This window comes from Triticum urartu, chromosome 7A (assembly GCF_056163025.1).
Source record: "Triticum urartu cultivar PI428250 chromosome 7A, HENAU_Tu73, whole genome shotgun sequence".
NCBI lineage: Eukaryota > Viridiplantae > Streptophyta > Magnoliopsida > Poales > Poaceae > Triticum > Triticum urartu.
The window spans coordinates 656,112,063-656,120,630 of record NC_141879.1 but is presented as its reverse complement, the minus strand read 5'-3'; the positions used below and the strand labels follow the sequence as shown (position 1 = coordinate 656,120,630).

Sequence of the window (8,568 nt, the reverse complement as noted above, 5' to 3'; positions counted from 1 at the left end):
CGAAGCGATCCAAGAGCTCGTTTATGGAGGAAAGCTCTATTGGATCTAACTCTCGGCGAGTTCCGAGTTGACATGAAGATTGTTTTCGATGGATCGACAGGTCATCGTCGGCGCAGAAGCCGAACAGGCGGTCATAAGAAAGCCACCTAACCGGAGGGTTTGGCCGACAGCCAAAGCTCCCTTAGCAACGGTGCCGTCTTTAAAGACGGGGCGAGGCATCCTTCCTAATGGCGACGACACAGAGGAACTCTCAATGAAAGCACCAATGTCGGTGTCAAAACCGGCGGATCTCGGGTAGGGGGTCCCGAACTGTGCGTCTAGGCCGGATGGTAACAGGAGACAAGGGGCACGAAGTTTTACCCAGGTTCGGGCCCTCTCAATGGAGGTAAAACCCTACGTCCTGCTTGATTAATATTGATGATATGGGTAGTACAAGAGTAGATCTACCACGAGATCGAGGAGGCTAAACCCTAGAAGCTAGCCTATGGTATGATCGTTGATGTGTATGTTGTCCTACCGACTAAAACCCTCCGGTTTATATAGACACCGGATAGGGTTAGGGTTACATAGAGTCGGTTACAATGGTAGGAGATCTTCATATCCGTATCGCCAAGCTTGCCTTCCACGCCAAGGGAAGTCCCCCCGGATGCGGGACGGAGTCTTCAATCTTGTATCTTCATAGTCCAGGAGTCCGGCTGAAGGTATAGTTCGGCTATCCGAACACCCCCTAATCCAGGACTGCCTCAGCCCATATGGGCGACAATAGGCCCATATTCGACGTGGTTCGGCGTTGTTCGGCATTCAATTATCCACATAAATTTTTTTATCACATATTTCATCACAGAAATATCAAATACTTCAAAAAATAGTACAACAACAAATAGTTCAATACAAATTATATAGTTCAACAAATAAAAAGTCATATTTCATCACACGTCGCGCCCGTCGTCGCCCTTGAGCCTCCATAGGTGCTCTATCAGATCTTGCTACAGTTGATGATGCATCTGTGGGTCTCGGATCTCCTGACGCATACTGAGATAGGCAGTCCAGGTTGCCGGTAGCTGATGATCAACTTCGGCTAGAGGACCCTGCCTGTAGTATGGTTCAGTGTCAAACACTGGGTCTTCTTGCTCACTCTCGATGATCATGTTGTGCAAGATGACACAGCAAGTCATAATCTCCCACATTTGATCTTTCGACCAGGTCTGAGCGGTGTACCGGACAACAGCAAATCGAGATTGGAGCACACCAAATACCCGCTCGACATCCTTCCTGCAAGCCTCCTGAACCTTCACAAACCAGGCGTTCTTACCTCCTGGCAGAGGGTTTGAGATCGTCTTCACAAATGTGACCATCTCGGATAGATGCCATCAGCTGGATAGTACCCCTTGTTGTAGTGCCGCCCATTGATCTCGAAGTTCACCGGAGAAGAATGACCTTCAACAAGCTTGGCAAAGACAAGAGAGCACTGCAGCACGTTGATGTCATTGTGAGTTCCTGGCATACCAAAGAAGGAGTGCCAAATCCAGAGGTCCTGTGTGTCCACTGCCTCAAGTACCACACTGCAACCGCCTTTGGCGCCTTTGTACATCCCCTGCCAAGCAAATGGGCAATTCTTCCATTTTCAATGCATGCAGTCGATGCTTCCAAGCATCCCAGGAAATCCTCTTGCTGCATTCTGTGCTAGGATCCGAGCAGTGTCTTCCACATTGGGTGTTCTCAAGTATTGCAGTCCAAACACTGCCACCACTGCCCGACAGAACTTGTAGAAACACTCCATGCTGGTGGACTCGGCCATGCGCCCATAGTCGTCCAGTGAATCACCGGGAGCTTCATATGCAAGCATCCTCATCGATGTCATGCACTTCTGGATCGAGGTGAATCCAAGTTTGCCGGTGCAATCCATCTTGCACTTGAAGTAGTTGTCGAACTCCCGGATGGAATTCACAATCCTGAGGAAGAGCTTTCGGCTCATCCGATAACGGTGCTGAAATGTTTTGTCGTCGTGAAGTGGAGCATCGACGAAGTAGTCGGAGTAGAGCATGCAGTAGCCTTTGAGACGATGCCGGTTTTTTGCTTTCACCCGCCCCGGCGCCGAGCCACCTCGCCACGGCTTTTCATTGCTCGCCGGCAGCTGGGTGAGGGCGACGAGCACCATCAGATGCTCTTCTTCCTGGACGTCGGTCTCGGCTTCCTCCTCCAGCAGCGCGGCGAGCGCTTCCTCGTCATCCGAGTCCATCGCCGAGGCAGGCAAATCGCCGAACACCTTGCGCCCGGTAGGCGTGCACCCGCCGAACTGCCCCTCTGCGGCCGGAAACGCCCAGCTGTTGTTGGAGGGGCTACCGCGGCGAACCTCTGCTATTTGTCCGGCGGGGAATGGCTATCTAGCGGTGAAGGGCGGCGGGCGGCGCTAGGATATAGCTAGTGGCGGCCGAGGGCGCGGGGGTGGAAGGCGGGTCGGGGAAGAAAATCTTGGCTTTTCGCTTGACGGTGTGGGCCCAGCCGCGCTTTTCCCTTGCGCCGGAGCCCCCGATCGCCCCCCAGTGCGCCGGGTTCGGCCTGCGGCCGCCGGGCGGAAAAAAGGGCCAAACCGGCGCTTTTCGTCATCCTGAGGGCGTGACTGGGGCGTTTTTTTGGCGCCGGCGCCGAAAAAATGGCCTGGGGGGCCTGTTGGAGGCGCGGCTGGAGATGCTCTTAGCCTCACCTTTTTTTTAAAAAAAAGATGACTTACCTCTGGCCTCTGCATCAATCGATGCATGCAGCCATATTATTAAAATCAAAACAAGGTCTTAAGTTTCACAGAAACTCCAAGTCTGAGTAAGAAAGATAAACAAGTCTGTAAAACGCCACACCCGGCGAGAAAGCGCCACATCCGGCTATAAAAAGTAGGCTATGATACCTACACAGCTAGCCTATTATTAGCTCGCCATCCAAATTGGCTGAAGATAGCCCATACTACCGTCTCCCATCGGCTGCACCCAATAACCATAATCTCCCTGTAGTCCGCATGAGTGAGTAACAACCACATACGGATCCAGACTGTAGCTCTGTAGACAACCTGCAAAAAATTAGTGAATTTTGTCCCATTAAAAATCATATCATTTCAAGTGTTCCATATAGCCCATAATAGTGCACATATTCCTATCCGAATATGTTTAACTGTGTGTATGTCTACTCCATTAAGCCACGTCCCAAATAACGTGTTGATACTCATTGGAGGATTAACGTTAAAAGCTATATGAATGGATCGCCATAACAGTTTTGCAAGTAGACATTCGAGAAAGAGGTGTTTAATTGTCTCGTTTTGATCACAAAAATAACATCTAGATTGACCGACCCAATTCCTTTTCAACAAATTATTTTTGGTCAAGATGACTCCTTTGTGGACAAACCACATAAAGATCTTGATGCGGAGTGGAACTTTAATCTTCGATATGTGCAAAGACCTCGACAATGGCCCGGAATCAATTAAATCCAAATACATGAATTTGACAAAGAATACTCCATTTATGGTTAACTTCCAACTAATTGTATCTGTCTGATCTAAAAGTTGAACATCCATCAGCTTAGCCTCACCTGTCATTCAGCTAACTAGCACAGTAATCCACGCATAGTGCAGCCATTGATCATACTTTCGAAAATGGGATAGTCCTGATCTATGCATCATCTAGATATATAGAAGGTCTATAAATAAGGCGTATTAATTTTTCATTTTAGGAGTTAACTGAATTTACACTGGTGATAACCAAATGTACTCCACACGAACTGAATTTACACTGAATTCAGTTAACCAAATGTTAACTAAATTTACACTTAATTCAGTTAATCAAATGTTAACTGAATTTTAGGAGTAGAAGAATAGTCGTCACAGGGGACACAAGCTGCCCCAGGTATGCCGACGGTTATACCATTGGCATGGAGAAGCCACAGGGGACACCAGCTGCTGCCATGTGGCAGCCATATGCCGATGGCATTACTATGCTTTTTTTTTGCGGAATAATACTTGTATTACTCAATTACCGGGTCCTTACAATCCTCTTGGACAAACTTCAAAACATCCTCAGGCCCGAACCGACCCACGTAATTGTTCGACCCTCTACTTTAGCAAAACTAGCTAGTCTATCACTCGCTTTATTTTGACAACGAGAAACAAGAGTAATACAAGATTGCCTAAGACTCAACAGTAACTTAATTTCACCAACCATAGAAGCATAAACCGATCGATCCACCTCACCACAGGAAATCATAGCCACCGCCGTACTCGAGTCCATCTCGACTTCGATTGGACGATCAGAATGCTGAAGTGCGAAAGACAATCCTTCCATACATGCACACAACTCCGCCTCTAGAGCATCTCTGCACGAGAACAGGGCTCTGCAAGATGAGAAGATGACCGAACCCGCAACATCACGCAAGATCATCCCGGCACCCGCACCACCACCAGAAGAATAGGAACCATCCGTATTTAGCTTAACCCATCCTTGTTGAGGCGGCCTCCACTCAGATTCACGAACTGGAGCCTTAACAAGAGGTGTGGCAGTGAGAAAAGAAATACTGCACTTTCCTTTGGCTGGGTCACAGTGGGAGTTGAGCTTGATACCAAGAAGTGTATCCAAATAATTTTGCAAAAAGCTTATAGAGACAGCCATGGGCGGGGCAGGTTTAGAATGTGTTACTTCGTTTCGAATATACCAGCTTCTCCAGAAAATTAATAATACCATGCATCTCTGAATATCACTCAGCTCACCAAGTGCATGAAGCAGCCACTCCTTCCCACTGTGTTGAAACGAACTTAGAGCAGGTAGACTCCACACTTCTGCCATGGACAAGTAAAGGTCGCGTCCAAACTGGCATCTCACGAACGGGTGAAAATTGTCCTCCACTTCCATGCCGACGGCATTACTATGCTGATGGGCACGGGAGGTCAGCCAACGCTATCTATGCCGACGGGGATCGGCCCTTTGCTGACCGCTTAGCCGACGGCATAGCCAGTGATTCCTGTAGTGTGAATGCTCGTCTTGTGATGCTTGACGGTTCGAATCATGGGTGCACAAAAATCATGAGGTTCACCTGTTCGCTCTAGGTGTCTAGCTTACATGTCATGCTTTATTTTCTGCTGGTAGAGTTTGTAAGACACTGTGGTTTGAGTATGGCACTTTGGAGTCCAAGCTCCATGGAGGCCTTAATTTTGAAAAAAATATCCAAATTCAAACTTTCGCTTTCAAATTTTTTTTTGAAACAATACCCATGTTCACACGGATGTAATGTGTATATGTGTAAAGTTTTAGGATGAAATATTTTGAATTGCGAGCTACACAAAAAAAATCATGGACTTTTAGGATGAACAATACATATGCTAACAAGACATATATTTTTCCTTTTTTGTAGCTCTCATTTTAACACGTCTCGACATGAAAATTCACACAAATGTACATTATGTCTCTAGATATATGTGTATTTTTTCATAATTTTTGGAACTACAAAAATTGAATTAAAAGTTTTCAAATTAAGGCCTCCATGGAGCTCGGTCTTCATTAGGCATTTTTGCTATGGTTTTTGTTATACAAGGCAGCTATCTTTAAATAATTGCAAAAAAGATATTATAAAACCATGGAGCGTCAAAATTCGAAACTAGTAATTTCGGTCGGCAGTCGACGTGTACGCGCGTACAGTTGTCTTGTTAAAAAATTATTTCATTAGTCAAAACAGTTTTGCTAGAACTCATCTAGATGAGATTTAATTTGGTCTCATTCACCTTTTATAGCCATTGGATGTGGTGCTATAAGATGCGTGTGTGCTGACGTGGGTTGTATCCGTTCTTGTTTTTCAGATGAATGAGACCAAATTACGTCTCATTTAGATGAGTTCTAGGTACTCCCTAGTCAAAAAGATTCCCGCGACGTGAGAATTACACGAGGGTGACAAGGTGCTCCAGCGTTCGTGGCACCGGCGGCGCTTGGTTGTGGACGACGCCTTCCAGCGCCTGCACGACCTGCGCCATGGTTGGGCGCTGCGCCTCCTCGTCCTGGATGCACCAGCATGCCGCCCTGCACGCCCGCTCCAGCTCCTTCGGCATCACATCGCCGCGCAACCGCAGGTCAGCCACGGCGCCCACCTCACCTTCCAAAACCTTTGCAGCGGCCCACACTGGGAAGAAGGTCAAGGAGGACTCACTCCCACCAGTCCCTGCCGCCTCCAGCTCGCTGTACCCTTTGGAGTTACGTCGTCCCGACTCCCGAGATGAGCTCGAAGAGCACCATGCCAAAGCTGTACACGTCGGCCTTAGCACTGATAGGCTGCCCAGAGATCCACTCCGGTGCCAGGTACCCGATGGTGCCCCGCATGGTCGTCAGCGCGCGGCTGAAGTCCCTCCCCACCAGCTTCGCCATCCCAAAGTCGGCGATCCTCAGGGACATGTCCTCGTCCAGCAAGATGTTCTCCGGCTTGATGTCGCAGTGTATGATGCAATCGCGGCAGCCATGGTGCAGGTAGGCCAGCCCTCTAGCCACACCGAGCATGATGCAGTACCGGTCGCGCCAGCTCATGCACGCACCGTCACGGAAGAGGAGGCCGTCGAGGGAGCCTCTGGGCATGTACTCGTAGACAAGCATCTTATCGTCGTCCGACGAGCAGAACCCGAGGAGCCGTACGAGGTTCACGTGCTGGATACAGCCCGGTGTGCTCACCTCCGTCCGGAATTGCTTGTCGCCTTGCCGCCCAAGACTTTCAAGCTTCTTCACTGCCACCTGGACTCTGATTGAGTTGTCTCCCTTATGCCGGTTCAGAACACCGCGGTACACCGAGCCGAAGCTACCGCGGCCCAGCCGCTCCGAGAAGTCCTTCGTGGCGGCATGGAGGTCGCCGTAACTGTACACGGCCAAGGAGGATACATTCTCATTTGCCATACTGACTAGTCTCCTTCGGGTACGAACAATCCTCCAGCCTAGTAACACCGATGCCCCCACTGCTACAACACCAGCCAATATGATGCCAAGGACAAACCATAACTTTCTTCCCATTTTCTCCCTGTCTACGCTATGGAGATCTTGCAATCCTCTTTCTGAAAGCCGAAGGTATAGGTTAGACCCGGGGCTGTCATATTCCAAGTAGAGCTGCTGAAGGTTGCGGAGCTCTCCGTACCAGACGATGCACTCCCCGGCAGAGAAGGCGTAGGCCTGGCAAGAGCAGCTCTTTAAGCAAGCCGATTCGCACTCTACTTTGCTCTGGGCAACGCCCACGGTGAGCGAGTCATCTGGAAGTTTCATGTCTGGCAGCATCACGAACCCGCCCGTCCTTGATCCGTTGTGCGCGCACCTGAGCGGTGAGCTCCGGCAGCACCCACCGCTCCAATCGTTGAGCGTCCAGTCCCCCTCCGTCACCGGGGCAAATCCGGGCGGACAGTGGCAAGGTAGCTTGCCTCCCTCGTCGCAAACGCCGAATGCGCCGCAGAGCGCGTACACGTCGCACTGCAACATGGGACCGGTCCACAAGAGCTGCCAGCTCCGGCTCGTGGGCATCCAAATGTACATTTGTGCCTGACCGGTGGGATCGAGCACGCTGCGTGTTATGGTTGCATTGTCGTAGAGCACGTTGATGACGCGCCGGTATGCCGGCGTCTCGACGTACGTCCCATTGTAGATGGTGTTTTTGGTCGCCTCCGGCAGCTTCGCGAAGGCTTGGCCGGTCCAAACGCCGGTCCGCCAGTACACGCGGGACCGGTTCCACATGTAGAAGACCTCGCTAGCGCCTTTCGGGTCCAGCGTCCCACTGAAGATCCCCGGCGCGGGGTCTTGGGCGTTCCGCCACGATGTGAGCGCCTGGTACTCGCCGGTGAGCTTGTTTTCCCCGATCCACGCTTCCGGCACCAGCGTGTCCGTCGGGTGGTCGAAGCTCTGCCACAGCACGTTGGAGGAGTTGCGGCCGTCGACAAGGACCAGGTTGTCGTTGTCGTGGATCTCCGCCGTGTTGTTTGAGCCCGGCGACAAGGCAAACGACAGGTTCGAAGACCACACGACGACCGGCGAGGTGGAGGCGCCGGCGGGGCCGACGAGCTCGAGGTTGCCGTCGTCAGCGGAGACACGGAACTCGGCGGAGGTGACAGCAGATAGCGGACTCGCGCGGTTGCCCACCCAGATGATGGTCTGGCCGGGGATTTTCTTGTACCAGATCCCGAGGTAGAACCTGTCTCCGGAGCTGCCAGCAGGGCTGAACAGGGCGAGCTCGAACTTGCCCTGTGCCGAGACCATCGTGTGGTTGCCTCGCAGCGGACGCCACGCCGAGAGAGTCGCCGCTGCACCCACTGCAGGTGCAGTGGCGAAGCACAAGCAGGCAAGGGCCATGAAAGTGGCTGTGGTCAAGAGTGACATGGTGATGGTGGAGCGCTTCCGTTTGCCGGTGAATTCTGAGGCGGGATGCAGCCGAATTTAGAGGCAGGTGAACGACGGAGACGGGTGGCAAGAAAAACCATCTTCTCGCGAGCGTCACATGCGTGATGACCCCGGCATGTTTTACTGGTTATTATTAAATTCTACTGCTCGTTCATTTCCCCGCAAAAAGGCAAGGGCTTTG

The 8,568-nt window shown here is 50.9% G+C and overlaps 1 pseudogene; it reads right to left on the bottom strand.

Moving 5' to 3' along the window:
- Positions 1–5,908: 5,908 nt before the first annotated feature.
- On the bottom strand, positions 5,909–8,366 carry LOC125520771 (G-type lectin S-receptor-like serine/threonine-protein kinase At2g19130 pseudogene; annotated as a pseudogene).
- Positions 8,367–8,568: the final 202 nt, after the last annotated feature.